The sequence below is a fragment of the Nyctereutes procyonoides genome, unplaced genomic scaffold, assembly GCF_905146905.1.
Source record: "Nyctereutes procyonoides isolate TBG_1078 unplaced genomic scaffold, NYPRO_anot_genome, whole genome shotgun sequence".
Taxonomy (NCBI): Eukaryota; Metazoa; Chordata; class Mammalia; order Carnivora; family Canidae; genus Nyctereutes; species Nyctereutes procyonoides.
The window spans coordinates 56,997,831-57,008,270 of record NW_026575047.1 but is presented as its reverse complement, the minus strand read 5'-3'; the positions used below and the strand labels follow the sequence as shown (position 1 = coordinate 57,008,270).

General features: G+C 41.3%; 1 pseudogene; it reads left to right on the top strand.

Moving 5' to 3' along the window:
- Positions 1 to 2,557: 2,557 nt before the first annotated feature.
- Positions 2,558 to 3,002, top strand: LOC129510622 (ubiquitin-conjugating enzyme E2 variant 1-like; annotated as a pseudogene).
- Positions 3,003 to 10,440: the final 7,438 nt, after the last annotated feature.

Sequence of the window (10,440 nt, the reverse complement as noted above, 5' to 3'; positions counted from 1 at the left end):
CATAGGTGTTTAGAGTGATTTGATAGTTACCCACTAAATACAGGGGACCAGATGAAATGAGATCCTCTACTATTTTACCATCTTACCTCCCTTCTAAGAGGTGATTTGGAGATAATTGGGTGGAGCCCTCATGAATGGTATAAGCTACCTTAAAAGACAAGACACTGAAGAGCTCATTCTTTTTCTGCCCTATTACCCCATTGACATATGAGAGCACAGCAAGAAGGTAGCTATCTGCAAGCCAGGAAGAGATCCTTACCAGGAATCTACCATGCTGGCACTTCAATCATGGACTTTCAGCCTCCAGAAGTGTGAAAAAATAAATATCTTTGTTTAAACCACCACAATTATGGTAGTTTATTATGCTAGCCCAAGCAGACTAAAACACTGAGTGAATTCCTCCGATATTATCTTCCAGTTTATATACACATTAGAAGAATCCTTAATATTTTTAAAGGATTTTTAAAAGATTTTATTTATTTCAGAGAGAAAGAACAGGAGAGAGAGAGAGAGAATCTGAAGCAAACTGTGCTGAGTGCAGTGTCCAATGTGGGGTTCCATCCTATGACTCTGAGATCACAGTTTGATCTAAAACAAAGAGTTGGGCACTTAACCAAATGAGCCACCCAGACACCCCTAAAATATTTTGTTTTTAGGAAAAAAATAGCTATTTTGGTAGAGTTTCCATGTCCCATCTTGACTGGCAATTGCTCTGGTGTAGAAGGGTCTTTCCTCTCTTATTTGATCCTCTCTCTTCTTGGCCCCCCTCAATGGTCAGACTTCCTTATTTGTGTTTGCATTTCATGTTTTTTTCATGGTTTCCCCATGAAAAGGCCTGGAGGATACACCATTTGGCTTATTCTCAGCACAGCCTCCATGGAAACCCAACAAAGCCCTGTTTGTTTATGGCTAACATGTATCCAATTCAGGGGCTCTAGCACAAGTAACTTTATGATTCCAATAAAAACACTAATCCCTTCCCTGGGAAAATACAAAAATTCACACAACTTGCACTTAATTTTGGAAGGTTCATAACCTCCCAGCCCCAACCCAAGTGAGTAAGTTGAATTAAGCCTTGAGAAGAACTCTGTGTCAGCATTTAGCCCTGACTAAAACAGGGGCTACCTTTTAAACTAAATAATGGGGGATCCCTGGGTGGCTTAGTGGTTTGGCGCCTGCCTTTGGCCCAGGGCGCGATCCTGGAGTTCCGGGATGGAGTCCCGTGTCGGGCTCCTGGCGTGGAGCCTGCTTATCCCTTTGCCTGTGTCTCTGCCTCTCTCTCTCATTCCCTCTCTCTCTCTGTCTATCATTAAAAAAAAGTAAATAAAAAGAAACATTTAAAGTGAATAATGAATGCATACATGTTTATATACTTTTAAAAATCATATTTTTAACAGTGAAGGAGTGATGGCATGAGAAGATGCAAGATAACAGTAGATTTCAATAGCAGAGCAATCTTTAAGCATGTTAATTTATTCCATAAAAAGTGGCTTCATAGTTCTGAACCAGGCACTGTGTCTGGATACAGAGCTGGCTGCAATTGATCCTGTAACAGAAGCATGTGTGTCTTTAAGTTGTGAGGACAACCAGGAAGGAGCTCCTGGAGGTTCTATCATATTGTCTGGCAGTAAGAAAGTCTCCTTCAGTCAAAGGAAAAGTATCAAGAATGGTGAAGTGTCTGAGAGTTTACCCTCTCTGCAAGCTAACTAGTTAGCCTCTTACTTTTCATGGAAACTAGAAGACACAAAACTTCTAGGTTAGAAACAAAGAATTTCATTACTCATAGTATCTGTTTCCTTTGCCCTCAAAGTTCCATGAGAGTGGTGCACAGATGGTCCCAGAGGATACTGCACACACATACTGGGTCTTTGTCACAACTGAGAAGCCCTGAGTTTAGGAACTCCCCAATCCTACAAGAGGATTACTAACAGATTTGTGCAAATTGCAGCAGTACCCTTATTATCCTGGCCAACAGACAAATCTACCCTCTGCTACAGAGGGAGATACTATCTCTGTCTCTCAAAGCTGTTCACTATACAAATACCTTTGGAAAGATAGTCCAGAAAAAAAGGTGATATAAGATGTGCATAAATATATGAAAAAATGCATAGGAGCTATGCAAAGGGTATGATATTATAATTCCCACATGACAAGAGAACTAGGGTGCAGAGAAGTTAAGTTCTTATACACTAGCACACAATGATAGGCCCTGGATTGAAGTTGGTCCATAAGCCTCCAAAAATCCAGAGTCTGCCCAGTGTATTTGATAGCCAGGGTTGGTTTGGAGTTGGGTGAGAATTTGCCAAGGAGGAGAAGAGGTGGTGGGGAGAGAAGGCAGAGGCAGATGGAACATGTATCAGGAAGCATGAGATGTGTTGGGGGTGGTGAGCTACATAGAGGCAGAGGCAAGGAGGCTGGGCTGCAGGGGAGGGGAGTAGTGGAGGCAAGTAGGAAGCCAGGCCAGTGCAGTACATGGAGGGCTTGTGGGCCAGGACACAGTGATTGGACTTGATCTCCTACACAAGGAAAAATCAGAGAGGAGCCATAGTGATGAAAGATGGCAACCACCATGGGCTCGGGAGTAAAAGTCCCTCGCAATTTTCAATTGTTGGAAAAACTGGAAGAAGGCCAGAAAGGAGTAGGAGATGGCACAGTTAGCTGGGGTCTAGAAGATGACAAAGACATGACACTTACAAGATAGACCGGGATGATAATTGGGTCTCCAAGAACAATTTATGAAAACTGAATATACAGCCTTGAAATAGAATATGGACCTAAATACCCGGAAACAACCCCCCTTTGTAAGATTCGTAACAAAAATTAATATGAATGGAGTTAATAGTTCTAATGGAGTGGTGGACCCAAGGGCCATATCAGTGCTAGCAAAATGGCAGAATTCATATAGCTTCAAAGTTGTCCTGAAAGAGCTCCTGTGCCTAATGATGTCTAAAGAAAACATGAAACTCCCTCAGCCACCCAAAGGACAGTGTTACAGCAATTAATCAAAAAGAGAAACCACAGGCCCTTCCCCTTCCCCCCACCATTCGATTTAAGCAGTCATTTTCCACAGTAGTACATTTTCTAGATACGTATTGTAGACCTCAAAAGTACTGGAAAGGAAGTGCCCATTCAAAGGCAATTTATCTTAAGATACTGTAAATGATACTATTTTTTTTGTCCATTTGAAATATATAAGTTGTGCTATAACAAATCATCCTGTCAAATGTAACCACTGTCCACATAGTTGAACTTCTGGGATCAAGAAAATATATTTAAATTGATTCCCATCATAACCAGTGGGGCACATCTAACTCAACTGTGAAAAGACACATCACATAATCACCTTGCTGCTGATTACATGGCCTGGGGTCTCTGCCTTCTCCCCTTCTCCTCCTACTGGCTCCCTCCCTCCCTCCACCCACCCCTCCTCCAACAGCCCTCCAGCTTGGGGTGGCTTGCTAGAATAGGTGTGAAGGTTTCAGGTTGCAGCCTGTGGGACTACTGCTGAGTGTGCAGGGGTGCTCCAGCTGCACCCCTGGTTTCTTTTCTTAAGTGTTAAATGATGCCTTCCCCCCTCCAAGCCATCATCCTTTCTCCACTTCCCATGATCACCCTCGGCTGAAGCATAGATTGTAACCCCCTCTGCTCCCCTCTGAAATTGGCCTTTGGTGAGGAATTCAGGGCTTTCCCTATATCTTCTCCCCGACCTTAATCGAGGAGTGTTGCTTTTTCCTTCTTCTTCAAGTCTCTTTTTGCACCATCACCACTCAATACTTCCTTGCTTTGGCTGGAAGCCATCAGGTAAGGTTGAAAAGAGTCTCTGACTTCCCTCTTTTAGTTTGGAACCACATTTACTCTCTACTCTCCACCAGCCTGGAATGAATGTTGGGTCCTCAGCCCTGCCACCATCTGCTGTCATTGTCAGCTGATGCTGGTTTTTTTTGCTCAGGTTTTGATAAAGTGAAAACAACAGTCACCAGGGGGTACTCAGACCTACCAGCTCTCAAAGTGCTTGGTGGTAAAACTTGGAGAAAGGCCACAGAAGACACTTGTAAGCACACACAATCCCTCCGAATGAATTGTTTTCTTTTCCTGTAATTGCTTTTGCTTTTAACAATTAAAGAAGTTTTAAACAGGGTTCTCATGTGGTCATCTTACAAATCCATTTGGGTCTAGTTTGGAATCTGACAACTGGAACAAAAAGAACTTTGGATTTGGTGCATACTTTGGTTTTGGTGCTGCTGCATCTCATGGTTCTCAGCAGGGATTGAGAAAGAACTCAGTGTGCACAGAAGATCCCTGAAATTGGTGGGCTTGACTTCCTGGCAAATTGCTGCGTTTTTCCACTTTTCTGTTCAGGACCACTAAATGCTGAGATGTGGATGCATACCAAAGTAAAAGTGATTTGTTAAGTTCTAAGGGTTTTTTTTTTAATATAGTGTTTGTGTAAAACCACCTTTTTGAAGCAGCAACTATCGAGTTTGAAAAGCAACCGATGTTTCCAATAATCTTTTTCTGGGGGATACCTTAGTTCTAAAGATTTAACATCCTTTAAGTAACGTTGAACATAACAGTATTCCATAAGCAGACTTTTTATTGTCAGACCATTGCCTGATTTTAATATAATAAAAAAAAAGGTGTGCTTAAAAAAAAAAAGAAGTCAGAAAAGGTTGTGCAATATGCAGCCCTTCACAAATATGCATTCCAAGAAAGCCATGTGGGTCTTACTGTGTCATAAGAAAGTAAAAATGAAAAGGTCAATTTTTTTAAAAAGAGATCATTTTTGAGATATAAGCAAAGAAACACATCTTATTCTACATCTCTCATATGCAGAGATGGAAAGATCTGAGAGAAACTTACAAAAACAAGAAGAAACTTTAGAAACTAGACAGAATTCCAGAGGAAAGATGAAATCCATTTGACACCAATTTTCTGCTGTAGATGATGGTCACAACTTCTCCTAAGCACTCACATTTGGTAAATCAAAGTGTTAAACAAGTAAATCCCTATTAAAGGTAATGGAAATTGGAGACAGTGAAATCCATATACTTTTTTTTTTCTAGTGTGGGAAACACACAGAAAATTTCACAGGAATAAAACCTACAACAGCAGTAGGTTGAGACTCACTCTTCGATGCTGACTCAGAGATTCTCATCACCTTCTCCTTCTCTCTTGCTCAGGACCACCCAGCCCTGGACTTCAAGTCTGCCCATGCAGACTTGGAGGACTGGGTGAAAGACATGCCAAAGATGAGAAGTTAGGTCCCTGTGTGGTGAGACTTGACCAATAGGAACTTGAGAGTGATGTAGTTCAGTACAGTTCTCCAAAAGCCTGCTCTACAGTGTGGGCTCATCTCACAATCCTTTGGGAAAAGGGCCACAGGTCAAACAAAGGAGGCTGCTGTGAAGTACAGTGTCTCCTTGGCAAAGCATGGACATCATATGGCTTCTTCTCTTGCCTTACCATCCATTTTCCTCATCCTTCCTTCCCTGAACTTGAATTTCCCATTTAATCATAGAACTTTGATCCTGTTTCCACCTCTGCTTTCTCTAGGACTTGCATTAGGATGGCAACAAAAAAGCAGGGATGGATAAACACTTCCTCTGTATTTCTACTTGGCCTGGTGCAGATGAACATGTGAATCAAGAATAGGCCACTACTGCCAGTTTTGTTTTTTTGTTGGTTGAGCCTATTCTCCCCTCTGGTCCTGAAGATCCTCCTCTTTCTCTTACACAGGTATCTTTGGAAGTCTGGGGCTCTGTCCTTTCTCATCCTCCCTTTGCCAACCATCCATAGGAAACACCTTCACTTGAGTCATGGATCCTTTGGTGTATTAGCAGACATGTGATATCTCACAGTCACATTTCATTGAAAACCTCACTTCTGATGGTGGGCTGTGTAGTTCATTGGTAGACAACATCACCTGGGAAGAGATAGAGCAATATGTTTTAGGACAGACTCCTTTCCTGAGAGCAATACAGAAAGAACAAGTCCTTTGCTTCTTGCAAGAGGTGTGGTTTTGTACAAATTACTTAACACAGATGTCATTATTCTTATCTACAAATCTACAAAAGGAATAATTGCAATTATACCTGCTCAAGGGGATTATTGTAAGAATTAAATGAAATCATATGGTAATGAAGTGCTCTGTGGGTCATACAATTGCTATCTATCTATGTACCTGGCTAACAATCTATCTTTCCTTCCTCTTATATATGTGTGTATCAATCCATCTACCCATCTATCCATCCATCCATCCATCGACCATTCCCTCCATCTGTCTACTCACCCATTCACTGTACTCTATCCCCCATCAAGCAGATATAAGACTCCAGACTCTGGTGTGACACATCAGTTGTCTAATGGCATAAACCTGCCACCCGTAGTCAGAAGAATTACTAAAAGTGGAAACAATATGATTAATAAACTGTTTTGCAAATATCAAGGAAAAAACTGCCCTCATCTTTATCAGAACTTGAACATGTTTAGGTGCTCTGGGGGATTTCTTGTATTGATGAAGCACCACTTTCAGGGTTTCTGCTTGCCCACAAATCAAGTTTATTGTGCTTCCTCCAGGTGCCCCTAGGGCAAAATAGAACTGTTGTTGACTATGGTTGAAGAGTTCACTCTGGGCTGTGGCAGGACTAGGAAGCATAGGTGTATAGGCTAGAGTGATGATTGAATTCCTCAGAACCAGTTGAAATGAAGCCATATTAAAATTTCTTTAAATATTTTTAAATTCACAGGCTCTTAAAAAATCCCTACATATCATAATTCTTTAATACTTTCAGAATATATTCTAAACAAAAATCCTCAAAGAGAAAGCATTTATTTAGGGACAAAGGTGGTTAATCAACTGTCGCAATCCATGCCAACCGGGACATTGCTGTGGGGACCCGGAAGCCCTAACACCCTACTGTCCTTGTTCTTTTCCTGTACACAACTGCCACTCCGGTGTGTAGTGTGAGCTGCTCTTTTGCCCACGCCTGGCCCCCGCAGGGCTGTGTGCTACTCTTATAGAGATAGCTATTACTCTCTCATTTATCCTGTAGAAAGTAGTTCTTGCCATAGCCCAGTTTTTGCCCTGTCCTAGCTGCTGATCTGTCTTGTAGAATTCCAGAGCCCTGGGTAGTGCTTCCTGTAAAAGGCTTCCACATCAGGTAAGACCAGATGCTGCTCTGGAAACTAGGGATTCTCAATCCCGATTGCTCATCACAGTTACCTAGGAGCATAAAAACACCTGCCTGCCCAGGTGCCTTGTGGACCACAAGTGGGGTGGAATCCTAAGAGTTTGAGAATCCCTGTCCTAATTCAGTACTCCCTAGTCTTTGCTGTCAACAGACCCTGATTTCTGTGAATGAGATTGAAATAAATGTCTGCCAGGAAAATGGGGTCATATAATTTATTTTTTCAAATTAAGCAGAAAAAAACTAATGTTAGTGGATAGAATTTTCTCAAGTTTAAAAGTTCTCCCATACATTTTCTTGAAATTATGGGGTCAAATACTACCTCTTTGAATTAAAATATAGCCAAACATTGTGTCTGATTTAGCCCCCATTTTATTATTTTTTAAAAAGATTTTATTTATTTATTTGAAAGAGAGAGAAAGTGAGAGAGATCATGCACAAGTGGGGGGGGGGGGATAGGGGCAAAGGGAAAAGGAGAAGCAGACTCCTCCCTGAGCAGGGAGCCCGATGTGGGGATTGTCCCAGGATCTCGGAATCATGATCTGAGCCCAAAGCAGATGTTTAACTGACTGAGCCACCCAGGTGCCCCTATGTTTTATTACTTTATATAAAATATAAAAATACTTCATGATGTTAGGACAGAATCCACATACTCTGCCACCTGAACACATTTAGAACCATGATGATGCTGACATTTGTACCTAGGACTGCTTTTCTAGAGAAACATAGTTTTTCAGAGAAATGGAATCAATGGGATAGAGGAAGAGCAAGAGGAAGAGAGGAGAGAGAGTAGAAAGGAGGGATGGAGGGACTTATTTTGAGGAACTGGCTCACATGATTGCGGAGGCTGGCAAGTCCAAAATCTGCAGGATTGGCTTGCAGACTGGAGGCTCGGGGAAGAGTTGACATTGCTTCTCAAGTCCAAAGGCAGTCTGGAGGAAGAATCCCCTTTCTTAGGGAGTTCAATCTTTTTTTCTCTTATGGTGTTCAACTGATGTGATAAAACCTAAACACCCTGAGAATGGTAATCTGCATTATTCAAAATCTACTGATCTAAATGCTAATCTCATTAAAAACAAACAAAATCCTTCTCAGAAACATCAAAACTGACATTCGACCAAATATCTGGGCACTGTGGCCCAGCTAAGTTGACACCAATCATCACAGATGGGATATGCACAGTTAAGAAATAGTCCATTTCTTACATTATACCCTGAGCAGCTGCCTTTTAGGATGCAGAGTTTTAATACAGATATTTATTGAATCCTAACTTGACACCTTAGCTCTTGGTCTTCACTGATTAGAAGGTCTCCCTCCCCCTGAAATGAACCCCACTCGTCCCCCCAATAGGACTTTGCTGAGGCTATTCCCTGTCCTTCATGTTTTTTCACTTCATCTCTACTTTACAAGTCCAAATTCATTCTTAGATTCTTTTCCACTGAAAAAAACTATAAAAATTAAATTCCTGTAGTTTTATTGTCTCAATCATGTAACCTGTCACTCATTTGAACGGTCTGGCATAATTTAACTGCTTCCTAAGTTCAGACGATGGAAAGATTTTCGAGACTGGGACACATTTGCTACTCACTATGCACCTGGCTTTTGTTGAGTGAATGAGTTAATAAGCAGATGATATTATTTATTGAATACTTTTCATGGTATTAGGGCATACATAGCAAGGAAAAATAGAGCCAAAAGTCAAGAATGGGTGAAGGACCCACCAACACATAGTATTGGAATACATAGTGACGAGCTGTTGAATAATTTTCCTGACTTAGCAAACTATATCGTGAAAGAGTAGACTTGGCATTTAGAGAAGTTTCCCTCGGATGGATGCAGCAGTCTTCTCACTCTACTTCAGCAAAAGTAAAGAGAGTCAGCTCTTCAAGACCAAGACAAATCATCTACTTCCATGCTTGTTCACTTTAAGAGGAAGTTGGTTTGGCCTTTAATACTTAACAGATTGTGGCCACAGTGAGAAATTTCTGATTCCTCCACAATGGAGGGTTTCCCCTTACTGAAATTCCCTAGCAATAATTTCTCTCTCTTTTTTATTATTGAAATACATATGACACAATGTTACATTATTTCAGGTACACAACATAATGATTTTACACTTTATGCTACACTTACAAGTGTAGCTATTATTATACAGTGCTATTACAATACAATAGACTATATTCTCTATACTGTACTTTTTATCCTTGTGGCTTATTTAATGTATCACTGGAAAGCTATACCTCTAAATGGTTTCACTTTCTTGCAGAGGTACATTTCTGGTTCTCCATAGTTGACAAAATGTTCATTATTTAAACACTTGACTGCCTCCAAAAGATCTGGCATGCACACCATATGTATATGCTTGAGAAGAACATCAAGCCAAAGGACGGCCTTCCCACCTCTTGAGGCTCATGGAAATGAGAATATGTCTTGGGCAGTAAGCTTCTCTACAATCCCTAATTGCCAGAAGAAGACCACGAAATGCCCTTGATTTTAAGTGAATGGCCTCTTTTGTATTTTCTCAGGGGCTGCTCTACTGAGTTACCAGCTCCCAGTGCTGTCCTGGACACCTCTGATAGAGGAAAATATTCCATTCAAGTTGGTGCTTATAGGAGGCTACTTTACTTAGAATTCAGATAATGTTTTCTAGTGTCCAGTCTTATCCCTCTTGTGCCAAACTCTGAGAAAAGCAGCTCTATAATTCATCTTTACTGAATGTAGACATGAGTCAGGGCCTTGGCTGTTGGTCTGTCCAGGGTCATTCCCAGCCCAGCAACCCTGGACCAGTTAGTGAACTCCTTTGAGCCTCAAATTCCTCATCTATAAAATGGGGCTTATAAATAGCACTGGCTTCACAATCTATGTAAGTCAGGTCATTAGGCTGTCGACCTTAAACTTGTAGTGCTGTATGTCCATTATATTTCAAAGTGACTGGAAGAAAAAATAGCTAATCTGCAAGCATCATCAAGGGGACCATGCCTGTGAAACTCTTAGAACAGTGCCTTCCCCTGCTCAGGGTCAGATTTATGCCAGCTGGCACATCATCCATAGTTAAATATGTGGGAATACCACCGTTGATTCATTTCCCACAGAATTCCCTGTGCTGTTACCCCAGATTCCCTCTGTTCAGCAAGCCCAGCTGCCAAGGACTGACCAAGCTTGTAGTGTGGCAGGATGGAAACAGCTGAATTTTCTTTAATGGATTCCTTCTCACCCTCTACGACACCCTTGGTACTCTTCTAAGTCCAGAGTC